Raw genomic sequence first — 23123 nt, 5'->3', positions numbered from 1 at the left:
CTCCTAGGAATCACAGAAGACTAGTCAGTGAGGCTCCATGAGATGTGAGCACATAGGTAATAAATTGGCCAAGTAGGTGTCTGTGGAGCAGCCCAAGTGAGCCGGAGGTGTACAACCTAGATTCTTCTAGAATGTGTGCAGATCGTTGACAGAAACCAACCACATGCTGGGCCATGAGTGTGTACAGTGAGTTCCCACAGGAGCAGAACCACATGGAGTGTGTTCTGTTGGCATAAATCAGATCTGCTAGAAATGAAGAACATAGATAAATAGAAGACCCATGTCATTGGAAATTAAGAGGTACACTCGTACAGAACCCATGGGTCAATAAGTAAAGCATGATGAGGTAATGTATTTTGAACCGAATGTCACTAAACCATTCTACAAACCAGAACTGTGTGCACTTGGAGCAGCTGCAGTAGAGCTTGCACTCCCAACAGGAAAGAAGCAAAGCTGTGTCATAGGTAAGTCGCTATGCATCCATCTGAAAGTGTTAGGAAAAGAACACTAAGATGCCAAAATTCAAGGGAAGGAAGGAAGGAAGAACTTAAAACAAACTACTGACAAAAATATTAGAATACAGAGGTTCCTTGGACTAGTGCGATGGCATTGGTACATGCCATCTTGATGGGATTGTGTTGGAATCCCCTGGCACATTTCTAACTCCACCATTTGCGGCCAGTCCGATTGAGCATGTTCCAAATTGTTCATCTCCTCCCTCTCTTTTTCCACTCTTAGATTTAACAGGGATCACTTTTCAGTTAAAATTTAAACACCTAAGAATAATTGTGTGTTAATTACTGAGTTCAACCAATAGTACTAGAACAACAACAACAACAACAAATACTAAAAAGGATAAAGTATTACATTGTACATCTAAAGTCAGGACAGGAGCTGATCAGTTCATTGTTGCTTATAGTGTCCATTTCACTTAACAGGTTTCCCCTTTGGCGCTCAGTTGTCACCGATCAGGGAAAACAAATGATATTTTTCTCTTTGGGACTGGCTTAATTCACTCAGCATGATGTTTTCCAGATTGCTCCATCTTGTTGCAAATGACTGGGTTTCGTTGTTTCTTACTGCTGTATAGTATTCTATGGAGTACATGTCCCATAATTTCTTTATCCAGTCTACTGTTGATGGGCATTTGGGTTGGTTCCAGGTCTTAGCTATTGTGAATTGAGCTGCAATAAACATTAATGTGCAGATGGCTTTTTTATTTGCCAAATTAATTTCCTTTGGGTAAATTCCAAGGAGTGGAATGGCTGGGTTGTATGGTAGGGTTATGTTCAGGTTTCTGAGGAATCTCCAGACTGACAATGCCATCGCACTAGTCCAAGTGATCAATTTCAGCTCACAATTGATAGCTCTGATAGGTCTAAGAGTCAAAGAGATCACACAAACAAGACAAGTATCTGCTAATACTAACTGATAGAATCAAAAAGGGAGAGAAAGATCCAACATGGGAAGTGGGATACACAGCAGACTCATAGGATGGCAGATGTCCTAAACAACACTCCGGCCTCAGAATCAGCCCTCAAGGCATTCAGATCTGGCTGAAGAGCCCATGAGAGTATAGCAGGCATGGAAAGCCAAGATATCATGGAAAAAAAAAAAAAGACCTAAATGAATGATCTCTGTGAGTGAGATCCCAGTGGAAAGAACGGGGCCATCAAAGAAGGAGGTACCCTTCTCCGAAGGGAGGAGAGAACTTCCACTTTGACTATGACCCTATCGGAATAAGATCAAAGTCAGCGAACTCTAAAGGCTTCCATAGCCCTGGCAACTCATGACTAGAGCCTAGGGAGATTACTGACGCCATGAACAGGAGTGTCAAATTGTTAAATCAGCAACAGGAGTCACTGTGTACTTACACCCCATGTGGGATCTGTCCCTAATGTGTCGTCTAAAGCCAAGTGATGCTATAACTAGTACTGAAACAGTATTTTTATACTTTGCGTTTCTGTGTGGGCACAAACTGATGAGGTCTTTACTAATTATATACTGAATTGATCTTCTGTATATAAAGAGAATTGGAAATGAAAAAAAAAAAAACAACCTGGTGTTAAAATGGAAATGGCATAGAAAATTAATTAATTTGAAAAAAAAATTATGTAGGATCTCTGTCTTTAATGTGCTGTACATTGCTATTTAATGCTATAATTAGTAATCCAATGGTAGTTTTTTCACTTTGTGTTGCTATATGGGCAAAATGTTGAAATCTTTACCTAATATATACTAAACTGATCTTCTGTATACAAAGAGAATTGAAAATGAATCTTTACATGAATGGAAGGGGAAAGGGAGCGGGAAGGGGGAGGATTGCGGGCGGGAGGGAAGTTATGGGAGGGGGGAAGCCATTGTAACCCATGGGCTATACTTTGGAAATTTATATTCATTAAATAAAAGTTAAAAAAAATAAAAATAAATAAAAATAAAAAAATAAAAAAAAAAAAAGAATACAGAGGTTCCATGAATCACCACTTTGGTTTGTTGAAAACACTAATACAATTCACATACCTTTGGTGAGATTGATGAAAATAGTACCATCACAGAAAGCCAATAGTGCAGACTAAAAAGAAAATTCACGACAGATGCTGTAACAGTTAACAAGGTGATAGAATAAATTTGAGTAACCTAAGCCAATAAAATTAAAGCTTTAGGTAAGTAGAAAATTCATTTTAAGAATGTAATTTAACAGTATTGTCACCTGAAGAATATATCCCAAATAATTCTGTAGCCATTCAATGAATTGAATCAGTAACCTAAGATTTTTTCATATAGAAAAAGGTGAGGCCCCAGTTACTTCATCCATCCTGTTGCAAATCTCTACCCCAAGGTCACCTTTGCTCCAAGTTTTGTAGTGATTCCCTCCCTGTGCTTTACATCTGTACCACCTATGCATCCATTCCAAATAACAGTTTGCCTGTTTTTGAGATTGATGTAAATGCAATTTTATATGTCTGTATTTGTGTCTTGCCCCTTTCACTCAATACTGTTTCTGAGATAATATGTACTTGTTATTAATATTTTGTTTAGGACTTTGCAGTATATTTCCCTTCTTAGAATGTCTTATGGATGGATTTGGGTGAAAGAGTATATGTTTTTAGAATATTCCTTAAAATTCTCATATTTTATGGACTTCCTCATTATATAAGATTAACTTTTTTTTTTTTTTTTTTTTTTTTTTTTTTTGACAGGCAGAGTGGATAGTGAGAGAGAGAGACAGAGAGAAAGGTCTTCCTTTTTGCCGTTGGTTCACCCTCCAATGGCCGCCGCGGTAGGCGCGCTGCGGCCAGCGCACCGCGCTGATCCGATGGCAGGAGCCAGGTGCTTCTCCTGGTCTCCCATGGGGTGCAGGGCCCAAGCACTTGGGCCTTCCTCCACTGCACTCCCTGGCCACAGCAGAGAGCTGGCCTGGAAGAGGGGCAACCAGGACAGAATCCAGTGCCCCAACCGGGACTAGAACCCGGTGTGCCGGCGCTGCAAGGTGGAGGATTAGCCTAGTGAGCCGTGGCGCCGGCCAAGATTAACATTTTTAGTGGGAATTTATAAAACATTTTGGGAATACTGATAAATCTGTTAATAACCTTTTACTTCTTCCTGAGATAATTTATTTTTAAAAGCTACCTTGTTTTTTCTTAGGAGAACAATAAGCACACAGACTTATTTTGCATTTTTTTAGAAAAAAAAATTTATTTGGCCGGCGCTGTGGCTCAACAGGCTAATCCTCTGCCTTGCGGCGCCAGCACACCGGGTTCTAGTCCCAGTCGGGGCACCGATCCTGTCCCGGTTGCCCCTCTTCCAGGCCAGCTCTCTGCTGTGGCCAGGGAGTGCAGTGGAGGATGGCCCAAGTGTTTGGGCCCTGCACCCCATGGGAGACCAGGAGAAGCACCTGGCTCCTGCCATCGGAACAGCGCGGTGCGCCGGCCGCAGCGCGCTACCGCGGCGGCCATTAGAGGGTGAACCAACGGCAAAAGGAAGACCTTTCTCTCTGTCTCTCTCTCTCACTGTCCACTCTGCCTGTCAAAAATAAAATAAAATAAAATAAAATAAAATAAAAAAAATAAGAAAAAAAATTTATTTGAGTAGAGCAGCAGAGAGCTGTCATCTGCAAGTTCTGTCTCCAGATGTCCATAGTGAACAGGCCAAACCCAGGAGCTGGGAACTCCATCCTGGTCTCCTGTGTGCCTAGCAGGAATACAACCACTTGAGCAGTCACTGTTGCCTCCCAGGGTCTGTATTAGGAGGAAGCAGATATCGGATGGCAGAGCAAGGGATCAAACCCAGGCACCCTGAAACGGCACGGGCATCCTGTTAACTGCTAGGCCCAATGCCTGTCCCTGACTTGCATTTTAAAGGGGAAGGAGACTAGTTTATGAGAAAACCTATGAACATAGCACAAGAAACAGTCAACAGTGAAAAGACAGCTGATAAAGTAGGAGAAAAAACCCTACGAACTCTGTTTAACTATTTGGTTAAGTGTCAATATCTAGAATATGTAAGGAACTCAAACCTCCTGGTAGCGAGAAAATAATCTGTTTAAAATGGGCAAAGGACATTAGTAGACATTTCTTAAAAGAAGACAAATGACCATGAAAAGAAAGCTCAACATAACTAATCAGGGAAATGTGATATCACCTCACACCAGCTAGTATGGCTGTTATCAGACAGACAGTGAGTACTGCTGGGCACGAAGAGAAAAGGGAGGTCGTGCACCCTGGTGGAGGGAATGCAGGCTCCTCAAAAGAGGAGAAAAATGGAATGATTGCATCACCCAGCAAGCCCATTACTGAGTATATATCCACAGGAAAGGAAAGAAGCGTGTCAAAGAGACCCCAATCCGCTGTGTTCGTGGTGGCGTTATTCACGATAACCAAAGTGAACAACCACCTTCAGTGCCCATCAGCAGGTGAGTGGGTAAAGAAAGTACGATAATGGAATACTGTTCAACCTTCAAACATCATGGGATCCTGTCGCTTCTGACAACATGGGTGATCCTGCAGGACATCGTATTAAGTGAAGTGAACCAGGCATGGAAAGACAAATACCATGTGTTCTTCCTCACATGTGGATTCTGAAAAAGTTGAACTCATTGAAACAGAGAATAGATTGATGGCTTCCTGAGGCTAAGTGATGGTGCCATTGGGGAGATATTGGTCAAAGCATTCAGAATCTCGGGGATGGGGTGGGGTGTCAGTGCAAGAGATCCATCGTATGATGTGATGCCTGTGGTTAATAACAATGTGTTGTATGCTTAGAAATTGCTCTACAAAAGAGACGTGCCTATTTTAATTAGCTTGATTTAACCATTCCCCAGTTGTATACATATTTCAAAACATGTTGTACACCATATATATATTCAATAGTTATTTGTTAATTAAAAGAATAAAGAAAAAAATGTTTTGTAAATGGAATAGTAGTTTTTAACTTCAGTTTCTTGTTAACACTGAAATATGTTGTCTTAAGAGGAGCCCCACACTGAGAAAGAATTTCTCTCTGATTCCACTGAATAAAATTCTGTTCAATTTGGTTCATCAACTCATCAGTCAATGCCTCTTGGAAGCATTTTGTTTAGATCTGTCTTGGCATGTTTGCTGTAAGCCAAGCGTTCCTTATTGCAGACCCAGAGAGTGTACCGAAGACAGGGAACGGCTTTACTTGAAACACGTTCACATTCTTCCAGAGGCACTGTCCAGAGACCCTGTTAAACCCTCACTGCAGGCCCAGTCGGTGGTATCTGGGAATGCTGTCACCACTCTGGCCCCAACAGCCAGTGGTAAGCCAGGCAGTGGCAGGTCCTCACTTCTGGGAGGTGGATACCTGTTCTGCTGAGACGCTGCCAGGGAGTGCGTGAGGGCAAAGCTGCTCCCTGTGCCACTCCTGCCCTCATTCCCCTGAGTCTGCAGACGTTGCATGAGGTGTGTTTTGGCCCTGAAGCTGAAGAAACTTACCAAAGTGCAGAACAAAGCCATTCTTTTCACTATGTTTTTTTAATTAGAAAATTTTATTTTTCCTAAATATGTCATGTGTTTTAACACATGAAGGGTTGTTCATTGCTATTTCAGTCAATGAATTGGTGCTTGTAAGCATTTGTCAGTTTCCATTCTCTGGCAGTAAATTCTGATAGACACAGCTCACATGGAATCGTCCTTTGATGTCTGTGCTGATGCTTAAGAGGGTCACGGGTCGTGGGATGAAAAGTGTGAGACACGCTGGTATAGAATGGGGTGCATTTCTTAACGTGCTATGTATATTAAGAACTATGGGTAGGGAGCTGTGGCACAAAAACGAGAACATTTGGTCTTTATGCCACTAAGATTTATAAGCACAGCTGAGTCCTGATTTTGAAATTTGAGCTATGACTGCCTCCAGTTGTCTGCATTCTGTAGACCACTCAAGATTTTCCCCAGGATCACCAAAAGTATCCCTCTGTGTGGCTTCTGTTAGTTGCTGCTGTCATTACTCCTTCCATTGTGTAAGGAATTGAAAGTCTGGGTTGAACTGAAAACATAGTACCTGAAGGGCAGTATATCATGTAAGAGCTTCCCAGCTAGTGTGCTAGAATACACTAGCAGCCGGAGCCTGCAGGACGGTCCCTGTCACCATGAGCATCCTCACTCAGGACTCATGGAAGTCACAGCCCAAGCAGTGTCTAATGGTAATGTTTTGAAATCACCAACGGTGACTGTTCACTGGTTGCATTTCCTTGGTGTGCTAAGCACGGACAAAGACTTGCTGTCCCCTGTGAATGTCTGCTTCAATAGGAAATTGCTTGATGTGCCCCTGGGTCAGGGACCCACGCCATCTAGGAGAGACGGATGGAAGGGCTGTATCTCCAGGTGGAAACTCCCATCTCTGACATTGTGTCCAATTAGAGCTTCATTTGACATAGCAAGATTTGATTAAATAGGAGAATAATTCTCTTTATAATGAGGAAGTTTTAACCTTACGTTTTTCAAGAGTACGAACATCTGTTACCTTTTTCAGACATAATCTCAACTGTTGTAAATGGAATGACTATAAAGAAAAGATTTTTTAAAACTTGCTCACAAAGTGTTATATTGAGTACCATTTACTGTGTGCTAAGCACTGTTGTGTACACTGCCTGTTACTGTAGGAAGTGTATGGCCATTTCACAGAGAACTCTGAAAGGGTGATAGAACAGCAGGCTCACTCACACTAAAATATAAAAAAATTACTTAAAGGGAATAAATGTCATGTACTTCCATATATATGGTTTATTTTATTTTTACATATTTATTTATTTTTTATTTAGTGAATATAAATTTCCAAAGTACAGCTCTTGGATTACAAAGGCTTTCCCCCCCACAACTTCCCCCCCACCCGCAAGTGGACAGTGAGAGAGAGAGAAAGGTCTTGCTTTGCCGTTGGTTCACCCTCCAATGGCTGCTGCGGCTGGCACGCTGTGGCCGGCGTACTGCACTGATCCAAAGCCAGGAGCCAGGTGCTTCTCCTGGTCTCCCATGCGGGTGCAGGGCCCAAACACTTGGGCCATCCTCCACTGCACTCCCAGGCCACAGCAGAGAGCTGGACTGGAAGAGGGGAAACCGGGACAGAATCCGACGCCCCGACCAGGACTAGAACCTGGTGGCGGAGGATTAGCCTATTGAGCCACAGCACCGGCCCCGTATATATGGTTTTAAAACCATAATGATTCTTCCCATGCTACCCTCCCTCCCCCTTCCTTATTTTTCTTTTTCGTTTTTACAATGACATACTTTTAATTTGCTTTAAGCACAGCTTAGTTATCCACTAAATGAAGAATTCAACAAGTAGTAAGTAGGAAAGCCACTGTGCCTCCAGAGTGTAGAAAGGCTATATACCATAATCAAATCTCAAAATATCAAAGGTTAATAAAATTTTAAATACTTCGAAGCCTACCAAAATCCAACCTTTAATAACTTCCCTGGTAGTTGTATTTTCCTTTATTGTAATCATACACATTCAGTGAGATTCAAGTGGGTTTTTTTTAAAAAAGATTTTATTTATTTATTTGAGAGGTAGAGCTACAGGCAGTGAGAGGGAGAAACAGAGAGACAGGTCTTCCGTCTGCTAGTTCACTCCCCAAATGGCTGCAACGGCTGGAGCTGCACCAATCCAAAGCCAGGAGCCAGGAGCTTCTTCCCAGTCTCCCACACGGTACATGAGCCCAAGGACTTCAGCCATCTTCTACTGCTTTCCCAGGGCACAGCAGAGAGCTGGACGAGAAGAGGAGCAGCCAGGACTAGAACCAGCACCCATATGGGATGCCAGCGCCGCAGGTGGAGGATTAACCTACTGCACCACAGCGCTGGCCCCGAGGCTCAGTGTTTTATACCTGTGAGGAAAAGAAGTTGGGGAGCCACAAGGCATAGTGGGAAGAGGTAAAGATCGAACTCCGCATTATCCTTAGTTATTCTGCATTTTACAGTATATTAAAAATGATACTTATATGTATGTAAGCATAACTGTTGGTATTGATTTCCTTGTGTATTTCTCCTGTTTTTTTTTTTTTCTCCCGTTTTTTTGATTTATGGCTGCATGCTCTCCATCTTCACTGGCAGCTCAGTTGGTGAGCTCCATGGCTCAGAGAGTCCTCTGTGGTTAGTTTCCTAAAATGCTTCTCTGACCTCTGTACTGATGATGTCTTCATGTTCCCCAAAGAAGACCCACTTGGAGCCAGCCTCTGAATTCAGTGCCTGCTCTAATTTCACAATGAGACTTACTTATCCTTGCCCTTATAACCGCTGCATGTCTCAGGTACTTCTGTCCCCCCCTTCATACCTCAGTGCTGTAAGGAAAGCCAAGGGTAACCCGGGAATTCTCTGAGCCCATTGCTGGGGTTATAGGGTGCTTACTTTTGTTATGCCTTTGCTTTCTAAGTGATACAGCAAAGAAAATATTTTGATGGTCAGCTGAATTGCACAGGTAAGTATCGTTGAATAGTTTCTCCTAGAAGGGGCTATTGAGAAATAGTCTGTATAAGCTCTTCAGTAAGACTCATTACTAAACTTAACATTTCCAGTCCTCGATGGCCGCGTATTATGTTTCATGTTATCCAGAGGGTAGATACAATAGTATGTATGTTTTGTAAGACGTGAGCTAGGACACAGGTCTCTGCAAACATCTTCAAGTGACTTCTGATACATGCAAGTGGGCATCCCACCTTCTAGAAATCACACAAAAATAGTTAGGAAAAATGGCAATTTAAAAACCCTACAAACAATACCATGAGCAAACCTAGAGCCCATGTGAGAGCTACCAAGAGTAGCTGAGACCTGAAGCAGAAACAGTGGCAAGACTTCAGTAGCAGCAGGTCTGAGCACAGCATCAAGTGTTGTCTCTAAAGTGGGAGTTGCCATTGCATGCTTCCACAGTAGTAAGACTGAGCAAGCAAGACCGGTGGCAAAAAACACTGCTAGGTGTGCTAGGCCATACAAAGCATCACCAATGATGTGCTGTATTTGTATCAAGAAGAGGAAAGGGGAGTCTGTGGCTTACAAAGCTTGGGGCTCTTATCCAGGGATTTTCTGCAAAGATCCAGTCAAGGATCCATTCAGTCATGACAAGCAAGGGACACTTGCACAGCCTCAGCATAAGGACAGTGTAAGAAAAGCCCGAGGAGGAGAGTGGCCGAGTTTAGCAAGAGATTGCAAAAGGCTTCTCCAAAAAGACAGCAGTGCAGACCAACACTGCTGGTTTTGTGATTCTATGAAGGAAGACTATAAGAAATGGGGCCAGCAAGACAAGAACACAAAGGGCAGCAGGGGGACCTGAGAGAACAGATCTGAGCAGTGACCCACATGGCCAAGGCAAACTCGTCAGAGAAATGACAGTGAACTGTGGACGACAGAGGTGACAACAGGACAGAAGTGGGTGAAAGCAAACTCTGGCCAATATCTGAAGTTTGTATGCACACACATGAGAATAAACCAAAATCTTCACAAAAGACCTTCATGTTTTGGGTCACAGAATGTGAGGGACAAAGTGAAAATGCCACCATCTAGGGAACCGGCAGCCTGATGGGTGCAGGGCTGGGCTGGGAGGAATTCTTGGGAGCTGCCTTTGAGGGTGGGCAAACAATCCAACCAGAGCAAAAGGCATTAGAATAAACAGCCCTTCCAATCACAGCAGAATAAGGAAAGAGCTCCTGGTGCTTGGGAAATAGCACAACACAGCAGCACTGGTATTGTACACCTAATGTCAGGATTGAGATTTCTAAACCTAGCCTTTGATGAGTCAGGACGGTGTGGTCTGCGTGGGAAAACACTGGACAGTCTCTCCAGGATTAGAAACAAAGCCGTGGAGTCTGCTCACATCCCTCCTGATACGCTGGAGATCTGGGCTGGTGAGGCAAACCAAGGGGAAGAAATTGAGTGCCTAAAGTTTGGACAGGAAGAGTCTAAGCTTTTGTGTTTGAAAGACAACAGGATGGTGTACACAGAAGAGAATCTACAAACACATTTGGCACAGAAGATGCCAGTTGGGATGCCTGGGTTCACGTCCCAGCTCCGGCTCCTAATTCCAGCTTCCTGCTGTTTCATACCCTAGAAGGCAGCAGGTAACGACTCAAGTACTTGAGCCCCTGCCACTGATGTGGGAGGCCTGGATTGAGTTCATGGTTCCTGGCTTTCACCTGACCTAGCCCCAACTGTTGTGAGCATTTGGGAGCAAGACAGCAGATGGGAGGTTCCTGTCTCTCCCCAAATAATTTTAGACAATTCACAGATTATAAGGTCAATATACAAAAGCTAGTTTATTTTCATATAATAACAATGGGCAACAAAAAAATTTAAAACAATATTTGCAGTAGTGTAAAACAGTGAAACATTTAGGGACGTCATTTAAACAAGTGTTAACATGTCCTGTACAGTATTAACAAAACATTTCTAGGAGAAAATTAAAAAGACCTGAATAAATGGAGAGATGTGATGTTCATTGGAAGACTCTATGCTGTAATGCTGTCAGTTAACTCCAGATCTCAATAAAGGTTCAGTTAAATACCAATCAAGTCACGGCCTGCTGTTTGAGTGAAAAGGGGCATACATGATTTAGGAAAGTATTTGTCAGTGTCTTGTGAGCTTAATGTAGACTCGATGTATGACTCAGCAGTCCCACTCCGGGGTCTTTCCCAAAGACTCAAGAAATATCTACCACACAAATGCTCGTAGGAAAAACGTTCACATAAATCGTCTTTACCACAGTCAACTTAAACAGCCAAAATGTCCATAAATGGATAAACAAGTGGTGACATATTCATACAATTGAATAAAACATTTAAATCTGATAACTGCAATAATAGCATGATGAATATCAAAAATAAGATTGTATGAGAAGGCAGAAGCAAAACAGAACATGTGCTATGATTCTATGTCTATGAAGTTCAAAGTAGGCAAAATAAATGTTGGTAATGAAACTCAGAACAGTGGTTGCCTCGGTGTGTGTGTGGGTGGGTGAGGAGGTGGGTGGGCAGCGGGTTGCATCCAAGGCCCGAGGCATCTTTTTGTGTGTGAAGGAATATTTTGTACCCTGTATGGGAGGGATAAGTGGATTGATGAGTTTGTCAAGACATGTTACACTGTGTGTGCTGAGGAGCTGTGCAATTCTGTATGTGGATTGTTTTAAAAACATTATCAACTGTGTGTGGCAGACATGGAGGTCTTTCACTGAGATGCTCCTTCAGAAGTGAGCCTTTGGGTAGTTGTGCGGTGAGGTGTTGCCTCACGGAGGAGCCCCGGTCTCTTAGGCAGACATGCCTTCCTGCAGCTCCGGGGAGGACTGGGTGGGAGGGGTGTTTTTGCTCCATGTGAGGCTGCTGTAAAGCACCCTGTTTGACTGGACCTCCCTGTAGGATTGGCCATGGTCTCTTCCTTGGCTCTGCATCTGTGTTCTTGCCGCCCAGTTGTTCCCTCAGCCCCATACCACAGTCTAAAGCCTTTTCCTTCCTTCTCTTCTCCTACTTTATCTGCCACAGGCATTATTCCCAAGAAGTCTCTTGTGTGTCTGATTCCATCTTGGTTTCTGGCACAAGCCATCAGTTTAAAACAAAAGTGTGATGGATAGGAGATGCAGTTGCTGTCATATTGATGCATTTATTTTCATTTTTTCCAGGAAGCAAGTCTTACATGATGTCCTATGCCAGACGCTCATCTAAAGCAAACAGCTTCAATGTAATTGAATATAAGTGGTGACCAAGGGCCGGTGCACACAGAAGAGATCATGACCTTAATATCAGGTTAGGAGGAATGGACTCAAGCAAAAGCACACTGAATGAGACTAGAGGATGCTTTATAAAGCTGAAGTTTTTAAATCATGAACTTAAAATGTGTTTGAATTTGCACAGAATACAGTAGTTGCATCAATCAAAAAATGGATTCTGTGTAGATAGGAGACAGGAATATACCTCTCATAGGTCACTTTACTCGCCGTCATCTCTGACAGATTAACTTGTTGGACCTCTCAGTAGTAGAGATGCCCACTTGCTCGAGAGGACGCCCAAAAATCCAGACTCCAAACCAGTTGATGTAAAAGCATGAGGTATTTATTGTACGTTTGCGCAAACGGGCCCCCCACCTCAAGCAGTGAGGAGCCCTGAGCGGCAGTTTCACACAGGTTATATAGGCAACGAATTAGCATATTCCTAACGCATGCATAGGATTGGTCAGTTCAGAGGGACCGTTAGCATATGGGAGAATGCTGGCGAAGAATGCTGGTGGAGAGTGCTGGTATAAAATGCAGAGGTGGCACGGGATTGGTTGGTTCGGAGGGACAATTAGCATACCGGAGAATGCTGAGGGAGAGTGCTAAGCGAGAGTGCTGAGGTGTTACAGGATTGGCCGGTCGCAGTGACATCATAAGTGTGCGCCTAGAGACCCTCCGAAGGGAGGGGCAGCTCTGCTCTGGGCGCTCCCAGAGGTTTCCTGGAGGGGAGGGGCAGTTCTGCTCTGGGCGTGCCTAGAGGTTCTCTGAAGGGGATTGACTTTTCCTTCCCAGAGAACGTCCTGCCCGCTAGACTCTGGGGAACATCTAACCTCTTAAGAAGCCCCTGATATTTGCCCAGGCCTAGTTTCTTGTCCCCCTCCCCCATAAGGGTCCTTCAAACTGAAAAAAATGCATTTGGATGTAGAAGAATTATGTCAGTTAATAAAGTGGATAATCTATTGACATAAAATGCCCGATATACGCGGAGAATAGATCAGACGCCCCAGCAATGTAGCATTCATTGTACAGAACTATGCTGCCATCTATTGAGTAACAAAAAGCCAGTAAATCTGTAAACATTAAAAGAATGAAATCATTGTAAGTTACAATTCAATAAATACATGAAATCAGTAATGAGCAAATGAACACTGCAGAAACGTGCAATAGAAGTAAGGGAGAAATAACCACAAAAGGAAAAATAATGACTTGTTCTTTTGCCCAACTTTCAGCATATGTATAAATTTGAAAACCTGGATGAAATGTGGTTTCCTAGGAAAATCTAAAAACTGACTCCAAAAGAAATAGAAAATCTAGTCAGGATTTCCAAAAATCAGACAGAGTTTCCAGATATATGCACAAGTCTAACATCCCTTAAATTCTAACAAGCCTTCAAAACACTTAAAACCCTAATGCTGCTTAATTTTATTTCAGAACATAGAAAAGGAGGAACATGATCAGATTGTTTTTCTGAAGCAGAGCTAACAATGAAACCTGCGACCAAGGCTGCCAATTGCCTTCCTACATCTTTTCCTCCATCCTTCATGGCGAAAGTCTTGCTCTGGGGCTCCTAGCTGCCCAGCCAGAGGTTCCTTGTTGAGGTAGGGCCATGGGGCTAGTCTCTTGCTAACAAAATATAAGGGAGGGAATGTGGCACCTGTGGCTCTGGGCCTCAGGCATTGAATGTCCTCCCAGGACTCTCCCCTGCTGTACAAACTGGAGCATGCTGCCTCACATAGATTTTTTTTTTTTTTTGACAGGCAGTTAGAGAGAGAGAGACAGAGAGAAAGGTCTTCCTTTTTCTGGTGGTTCACCCCCCAAATGGCCACCATGGCCAGCGTGCTGCGCTGAACTGTGCTTCCTCCTGGTCTCCCATGCAGGTTCAGGGCCCAAGCACTTGGGCCATCCTCCACTGCCTTCCTGGGCCACAGCAGAGAGCTGGACTTCAATCTGGGTCTCCCAGATGGGTGGCAGGAACTCAGGTACTTGAGCCGTCATCTGCTGTACCCCACATTAAGCATTAGCAGGAAGCTAGAATAAGAAGTAGAAGTAGTACTCAAACCTAGACATTCCTATATGGATGCAGGTGCCCCAAGTAGTGTCTTAAGCGCTGTACCAAATGCCAGCCCTTACCTAAGAGTTGAAGAAACAATGGAATGAGCTTATGTTCATGCGTAACCACATCGGACAGAGGCTGCCTGTGAACTGGACTGCTTGTCTTAGAATTGTGATATGAGAGACACATAAGCTTCCCATTGTATATTCAATGTTAGGAATGTCTTCCTTAAAAAAGATACAGTACCAAAACTGGAAATAGGCTAAATATAAACAGTAAAAGTACAGATCAATCTTAGAATAATTACCCAGAAATGCTACTGTATAGGTGCAAGTGTCTGTCCGTCATCTATCATCATATTACCAAACGGAATCCAGAAGCACAGTGTGAAGTATGGGCATTTGGTATCGTGGTGAAGACATCACTTTGCTCACAATCCCATAGTGGAGTGTGGGTTCAAGTCCCAGTTCTGCTCTTGATTCCAGCTTCCTGCTAATGTGGATCCTGGAAGGCAGCTGGTGATGGCTCAAGTGCTTGGGTCCCTGCCAGGATTGAGTTGCTGACTCTTGGCTTTGGCCTGGTCCTGACCATTATGGGCATTTGGGGGAGTGAATCACCATATGAGATCTGTCTCTCTCTCTCTCTCTCTCTCTGACTTTCAAATAAAATAAAAATTTAAAACAAAATGATTTTAAAACTCCCTTGCCAAAAATTAGTGCATTATGTCCACATTCTTAACTTTGAAGAGTAAAAAGATGGTTTTGTGTATGTACACCAGCATAAGCCATTCTGCTAATAGGCTGTTGAGAATGATGGTATATGGGCAACCACAGATCCTAAGAAGGAACCTGGCAAGACTCAATACCTATTCTTGGTTTCAAAACCAACAGAGGAAACACCAAGAGTAGATCAACACTTTCTCCCCACAACAAAGTATGCCTGTTTCTAAAAGGCGGTGTCGTAATCAGTGGGGACGCCTTAGATATATTCTCAGAGTCCTGATGAAACAAGGCCTCTCTGTCAGCCCTGTCACCCAGTGCTGGACTGGGGATGTTGGCCAGCATCCTAAAATGAAGAGATGAAACTGTCACTCTTTGAGAATGGTATGACTAGGCAAGGGATCTTCAAAAAGTTTATGTAAAATCTGTATTATAAAAAAAAGTGTGTTTCAAAAAATTTGAAAGACATCTGTTAATTCCATTTTTCCATGAACTTTTTGAAGTACCCTGGTGTACTTGGAAAACCCAACAGAATTAACTGAAAAACTGACTTGTTTCACAAGACAGTGGGGTATACAGTAAGTACAAAAGGAAGAATGACAGAAAGATAAAGAGGGAAGGGGAGGGAAGGAAGGAACAGTAGAGGAGAGGACGGGAGGGAGGAGCAAATGAGGGAGGGTGAAAACAGTAAACAAGGAATGTTAGCACAGCATGCATTTGATAAATGTGATGTTAGTCAACAATTGGAAAGTTTTATCTAATAAAGCTGTAGATGATAATTTACACACACATACACAGTATATGTGTAGATGATAGTTTACACACACATGTGCACACACATGCACAATATATGCTCACAAATGGAGGAGTTTATAACTCTTGGCATAGCAGTATGGGAGATACTCCAATTGTAGGAGTAAGGTGTAAACTATATAAAATAGCCTAGTGATTTACTTATAACCCAGATCAAAGTCAGACTTTCTGTGGTTTCCATCCCCATATATTTGTTCAAGAACATGTAACATTTGCATAGTATACATTTTACATTATCTACTTGTAATCAGGGCTTAACTTGCAGGGAAAACACAAACTAATGCTCTTATATTAAACAGAAAGGGCACCATCAGGTTTACGTAACCATATCCACAATGGATGTGCTTTCTCAAAGGCTGGTCTGATTCAAGAATTTCTTGGGGGTTTTATAGATTTGGTGGAGATTATTGACTGAACATTCGAGACATAGAGATGAAAGTCAGCAGAAGTCAATATTTCCACAATAACATTGGAATCATCTGGAAAAACTCCTAAATGGACCAGGTAAGGAAAATATTTCCATCTGTAAAAGCAACAGTACCTCTTGTAGGGTGATGTTTAAATTCCTAAATCAGGTTGTTATCCAGTCCCTCTAGCATCAAAGGGGTCAGTGAGAGCAAGATAATTCAGAAGAGACAATACTGCTTTTGACAGCCTGAAGAGACATTCCACGTAGAGGAGCCTGTAAGGGCAGCTGATAAACTTAGAAATGGAGGGCATTAGAGGAAATTTCCCAAAAAACAAATATTTGAATGTATGAATTGCTCTGTGGTTAATATAATTTAGTAAACCTGTATGAATGAGCCAAAAGTGCAAGCTTATTTTGTCTTTCTCTAGATCCAGCTATCTCTTTAGAATATTTTCTTTAAGGACCGTAACATGTGTTTTATCCAAGAGACTTGGTAACATCTGGTTTAAATAGTTGTGCTCTATAACTTCCAAGTAATTCAGATCCTTTCCCTCACACTCATCTCTTCTGTAGCTGTGTAAGTTTAATTCTATGATCATTTTGGTCTTGTCTTTTCAATATGCTATAATAGTCTGTGAGGGCAAGGACCTGGCTGGTTGCTTGATTGGTTGGGTGGATGGGTGAGTGGCTAGTTTTTCTCATATCCTCACCATCCCGCACCATGCCTGTCATACAGTAGGTACTCAGTAATTCTTAGGAATGAATAAATGAATACAAGATAATAAGGTTGATGGAACTCTTTACTAAAGTCTGCAAGTGACTCTATTCCTTCTACATGGAATTTTTCTGGAGGTAGAGAGATGGATTGATAGGTTGATTGATAGAACAAACATTTTTTTACAAGGTAGACACTATTCTGAGCGTTGTGATGAAAGGAATGGGCATAGCTTCTGCTCTTAAAGAGCTTACAGTCCTGGGGTGGATGCTCAAGAACTTACCAACTGTGTATTTCCAGCATCTGCGGGAGAAGTGCAGTTCTGTACATGCGCAGTGCTGCACCAGGGGTTCTTCTGGGCTGTTTGTTTCTAAGTATGGTTGTCATATCTGTGTCTTAAAGAAATAGAGACATAAAAGTCATGATTTGTATTTCATCCTGTGTACCAGGAGCTGGAGACTCAGAAACGAACCAGACAGAGACAGAGATGATCCCTGCTAGCAGGGATGGCAAAGTAAACAGGTGAACAACAAGAGACATTCAATAGCAGTGTAAGTGCTGCACGTGAAATCAGTGTAGGGGTGCAGTCAGGGAGGGAAGAGCCAAGAGAGACTCAAGGAGGGACTCCTTTGAGTTGGTGACCCTGAAACGAGAAGGGAAGTAGGGGTTGGAACCAACGTGGTAAGTCTACCGGGGAAGCGTCAGGGCCAGGCATAGCTCAGGAAATAAGCTTGGCAGCATCAGGGAAGGCCGGCAGTGGACGTAACCTGGCCTTGGCTTCCATGGGGTGAGACAAGACCCAGGAAACTCACAGCTACATTCAGCACCTGTGGGTTCTCTTCTGCATTGCAACCAGGAGTAAATGGCAAATTCACACAACTCACATAGGATGGCCACTCACAGATGAGGGCTGTGTGGTGCTGAGCACAGAAGCAGCACATTGTGTGTAGCTGGACTTCAGAGACAGGTCAACAGAGACCCTGGATGCAATTAGCTTGCCATCATCTGGGGAGTTCCCTTCCGTCAGCATGTCACCTTGGCCAGCCCAGCACTGGTGTCCTTCAGGGTAGGGTGTGTGTGTGTGTGTACCGGGGTGATGCCCAGGACACACTAAGGCTTTTGTTCCCTAGGAAATGTTTGAGAAGCCCACCTGTCAGAAGGAAAAGGAATGATTAGAACTTTTGGGTTTGCGGGGGGATTTAAAGCAAAACAGTTTCAGATCTTTGAGGGGGTGAGGAGAGTAATTCTGGTCTTCAGTCTGTAATGTGAAGAAGAATGGGAAACAGTCCTGTGGCCTTGGGATGACCTGAGTGGGGTCATTACTCAGTGGGTAACCCTTTGCTGCCCATAGGCCCCAGGGCTGAGCCCCAGGGAAGCAAGGGCAGGGCGGGGTCTCTGCACGGGTTTTGAAGGCAGGGCCAACCGCTTTTCCTCTGTGTCCAGCCAGGGATTAGGGGGCACTGAGGGAAGCATCGAGCTCAGAGGAAGAAGCTGAACCTAATGCTGAAGTGGCTGGTGTGGGTGAGGTAGGAGTGATTGGTTCAGCAGTGTGTGAGTAGTGTGAATGGGTCATAGGAGTGCCGGTCTGTCTGGAATGAAAGTATTTATGGCACACACAGTTACATGACTGACTGGCAGCAGTTGATGCTCTGACCCTCTGCTGTTAGGGTTTGTTTCTTGTTTTTTTTTTTTTTTTTAATTTGAATTTTATATGAATTAGTAAATACCCCTGTCCTTATTTGGCATGTGGTTTTTCTTGACTTTTGGTTTTGAGACAGTGGATGTCATGGTTTTCGTCCCTGCTCAAGCAGCAACTAACGGCTCTCACAGCTCATGGTCTGTACCTTGGGTGAATTTGCAGTTGCAGCTGTACTCCTGCACCGTTGCCTTCTGGTGTCAGGGTGCTTCACTTGAGAACCTTCCAGAAAGACCCTCAACTGCAGTGGCTTGGGTTTTCCCCCTTCACTCTGCTTCATCATGGGTAACCTTGGCCTTGATTTGCTCCCCAGAAAACAAAGAAGAACTCTGTTTCTTTGCCAGCCCTGTCACTAGAAAGGGGAGCAACTTAAATGTAGCCCATCAGCTGCTCTCTAGGAAGACTGAAAAAATGCAGAGATAGGAACGAGTGCGGCTCCTGACCGAGCAGAGTTGCCGTGTGCATGGGGCAGGCTTCGGGTGGCCTGGCTTCACCGTTCCCTTGCATGCTCATCCCTTCCTTGGGTCCTGTGAGCTGCCATATTGTGCTTGCTTTGACTTAGGGTAGCCAGTTTGGTTTCTGCTGCTTGTTACCAAAGAATCCTAAATGACACCTGAGCCACGCCAGGTGCCTCCTTAGTTCTCATGCCCATAAATAAGTCCTTGAGAGAAATAACTCCTACCAGGAAAATATGTAACTCAGCCAGCAGAGGGTATTAACCATGGATTCCGTGCTGGAATGTGCTGTTCCTGCCAGGTATTGTACACATCATCCTAAGGAATGCTTCAGGGGAGGACATATTTTGGTCGTGGTACATTACGCTCTTACCCAGAAGTTGTCCAGAGACTGGCCTGAGCAAAGCTGCTCACTCTCAAAGGACAACACCTATGACTTTCATAGCCTGCAGCTTTGTCAGGAACCAAAAGAGCAGAGCGGATGCAGGGAGCAGGAATTCATCCCAGATCTTTGCTCCCTGAAAGCACCCGAAAGCTTCGGCAACTGAGTTTTAAATGAAACACAGATTTTGTACTCTTATTTGTTAATAATTGTATTTCCGGTTTCAGTTTCAACTTTGTGTTTTCAAAATTCCCACAAAGTATAGATTATAGAATGCAGTTTTTGGCCAGCGCCGTGGCTCAATAGGCTAATCCTCTGCCTGCGGCGCCGGCACACCGGGTTCTAGTCCCGGTCGGGGCAATGGATTCTGTCCTGGTTGCCCCTCTTCCAGGCCAGCTCTCTGTTATGGCCCGGGAGTGCAGTGGAGGATGGCCCAAGTGCTTGGGCCCTGCACCCGTGTGGGAGACCTGGAGAAGCACCTGGCTCCTGGCTTCGGATCAGCGCGGTGCGCCGGCTGCAGCGCGCTGGCTGCAGCACGCCATTGGAGGGTGAGCCAACTGCAAAGGAAGACCTTTCTGTCTCTCTCTCACTGTCCACTCTGCCTGTCAAAAAAAAAAAAAATGCGGTTTTTATGCTTTCAAAACCATGTTACAGTGAAATTTAACAAGGTTTTTTGTTCATACCATTAAAAATGTTACGAGTATAACTGTCTTTTCATAATTCCTTTCAAGACTAATTGAAATCAGCATTTTAAAAAATGGATATAATTCTTAACAGATTTATTTATTTGAAAGGTTCAGTTATAGAGAAAAAGAGAGAGAAAGAGAAAGAGGAAGAGAGAGAGAGAGAGAGAGATCTTCCAACTGCTGGTTCACTCCCCACGTGGCTGCAATGGTCAGGGCTGGGCCAGGCCAAAGCCAGGAGCCAGGAGCTTCATCCGGCTCTCCCACATGAGTGCAGGACCCCAAGTACTTGAGTCATCTTCCATTGCTTTCCTAGGCACATTACTAGGGAACAGGATTGGAAGTAGAGTAGCCAGGACTTGAACTGGCGCCTATATGGGATGCTAGTGCCTCAGGCAGAGACCTTACCCACTACACCATAACAATGGCCCCAATTCTTTTAAACCTTGAATCTGAAAATAGGCATTAAAATTAAAAAGTAATATTTTAAAATAAGGTTTTCTTGTGTGTGTGTGTGTTTTTTTTTTAAGAATTATTTTTATTTACTTGAAAGGCAGAGTTACAGAAAGAGAGAGGGAGAGACAAAGAGAGAAAGGTGTTCCATTCATTGGTTTACTCCCCAAATGGCTGCAACGGCTAGGGCTGGGCATGCCGAAGCCTGGAGCCAAGAGCTCCTTTCGGGTTTCCCACGTGGGTACAGGCCCTCCAGCACTTGGGCCATCCTCTGCTGCTTTCCCAGGCACATTAGCAGCGAGCTGGATTGGATGTGGAGCGGCTGGGTCTCGAACCCACACCCATATGGGATGCTGGTGTTGCCGGCAGGCAATGAATTTACCTGCTACACCACACCATCCATCCCAATAAGGCTATTTTCTAGTGGTATTACTTTGTCTAAATAAAAGATATTTTAAAAAGTTTGTAGTTGTGTTTATTTTGGTTTAGATTTTCTTTTTTTTTTTTTTTTTTGGTTTCTAGTTGGTGTACCCCATAATCATTTATTTTAAAACATTCCTTAAATAGTAAATACAATGCGAGCCCTTAAAAGTTCATGGAAAATGCGTGCCATGAAAAAAACCATGCATGAATTTAAACACTTTTTTGCCTGAAGATAATTCCATTTTCCATATACTGTTTTGAAGTGCCATCATAAATTGTTGAGGTCTGTACTCTGTGCTGGAATTGAATCATTGCTTGCAGCAAAAAGTACACAGGGTTCACGTTTGTGTTGCGTTTCATTTTTAGCTCTCTCTTGAAATGCAGCTAAGTGATCTGAATGTCTACGCTTTACGTTTTTAGCCTCATTACTTTGTGTTTCCTTCTGTTCTCATTGCTCATCTTTGTTTTTTTTTTATTAAACTTTTATTTAATGAATATAAATTTCCAAAGTATAGCTTATGGGTTACAATGGCTTCCCCCCTCCCATAACTTCCCTCCCGCCCGCAACCCTCCCCTTTCCCGCTCCCTTTCCCCTTCCATTCATGTAAAGATTCATTTTCAATTCTCTTTGTATACAGAAGATCAGTTTAGTATATATTAGGTAAAGATTTCAACATTTTGCCCATATAGCAACATCAAGTGAAAAAACTACCATTGGATTACTAATTATAGCATTAAATAGCAATGTACAGCACATTAAAGACAGAGATCCTACATAATTTTTTTTCAAATTAATTAATTTTCTATGCCATTTCCATTTTAACACCAGGTTGTTTTTTTTTTTCATTTCCAATTCTCTTTATATACAGAAGATCACTTCAGTATATAATTAGTAAAGACCTCATCAGTTTGTGCCCACACAGAAACGCAAAGTATAAAAATACTGTTTCAGTACTAGTTATAGCATCACTTGGCTTTAGACGACACATTAGGGACAGATCCCACATGGGGTGTAAGTACACAGTGACTCCTGTTGCTGATTTAACAATTTGACACTCCTGTTCATGGCGTCAGTAATCTCCCTAGGCTCTAGTCATGAGTTGCCAGGGCTATGGAAGCCTTTAGAGTTCGCTGATTTTGATCTTATTCCGATAGGGTCATAGTCAAAGTGGAAGTTCTCTCCTCCCTTCGGAGAAGGGTACCTCCTTCTTTGATGGCCCCGTTCTTTCCACTGGGATCTCACTCACAGAGATCATTCATTTAGGTCTTTTTTTTTTTTCCATGATATCTTGGCTTTCCATGCCTGCTATACTCTCATGGGCTCTTCAGCCAGATCTGAATGCCTTGAGGGTTGATTCTGAGGTCAGAGTGTTGTTTAGGACATCTGCCATCCTATGAGTCTGCTGTGTATCCCACTTCCCATGTTGGATCCTTCTCTCCCTTTTTGATTCTATCAGTTAGTATTAGCAGATACTTGTCTTGTTTGTGTGATCTCTTTGACTCTTAGACCTATCAGAGCTATCAATTGTGAGCTGAAATTGATCACTTGGACTAGTGCGATGGCATTGGTACATGCCATCTTGATGGGATTGTGTTGGAATCCCCTGGCACATTTCTAACTCAACCATTTGCGGCCAGTCCGATTGAGCATGTTCCAAATTGTTCATCTCCTCCCTCTCTTTTTCCACTCTTAGATTTAACAGGGATCACTTTTCAGTAAAAATTTAAACACCGGAGAATAATTGTGTGTTAATTACTGAGTTCAACCAATAGTACTAGAACAACAACAACAACAACAAATACTAAAAAGGATAGAGTATTACATTGTACATCTAAAGTCAGGACAGGAGCTGATCAGTTCATTGTTGCTTATGGTGTCTATTTCACTTAACAGTTTTCCCCTTTGGCGCTCAGTTGTCACCGATCAGGGAAAACAAATGATATTTGTCTCTTTGGGACTGGCTTAATTCACTCAGCATGATGTTTTCCAGATTCCTCCATCTTGTTGCAAATGACTGGGTTTCGTTGTTTCTTACTGCTGTATAGTATTCTATGGAGTACATGTCCCATAATTTCTTTATCCAGTCTACTGTTGATGGGCATTTGGGTTGGTTCCAG

At 43.2% G+C, this 23123-nt stretch overlaps 1 protein-coding gene across 2 annotated transcripts in view; it reads left to right on the top strand.

The window, feature by feature from the left end:
* PUS7L (pseudouridine synthase 7 like) overlaps positions 1–23123 on the top strand; it is an 83730-nt gene that overhangs the window by 40415 nt on the left and 20192 nt on the right. The window contains exons 9-12 of one of the 2 annotated variants that reach the window (XR_009866260.1): positions 8209–8387; positions 12115–12238; positions 13636–13802; positions 16182–16293. The gene's annotated coding sequence lies outside the window, so the exon portion shown is untranslated. Of the gene's footprint in view, positions 1–8208; positions 8388–12114; positions 12239–13635; positions 13803–14081; positions 14137–16181; positions 16294–23123 lie in introns of those variants that run through there. The other variant, XR_009866261.1, reaches the window with a different exon arrangement.

This window comes from Lepus europaeus, chromosome 6 (genome assembly GCF_033115175.1).
Source record: "Lepus europaeus isolate LE1 chromosome 6, mLepTim1.pri, whole genome shotgun sequence".
NCBI classification, from domain to species: Eukaryota; Metazoa; Chordata; class Mammalia; order Lagomorpha; family Leporidae; genus Lepus; species Lepus europaeus.
The sequence above is the reverse complement of the archived record's forward strand: the minus strand, read 5'-3'. Positions and strand labels throughout refer to the sequence as shown.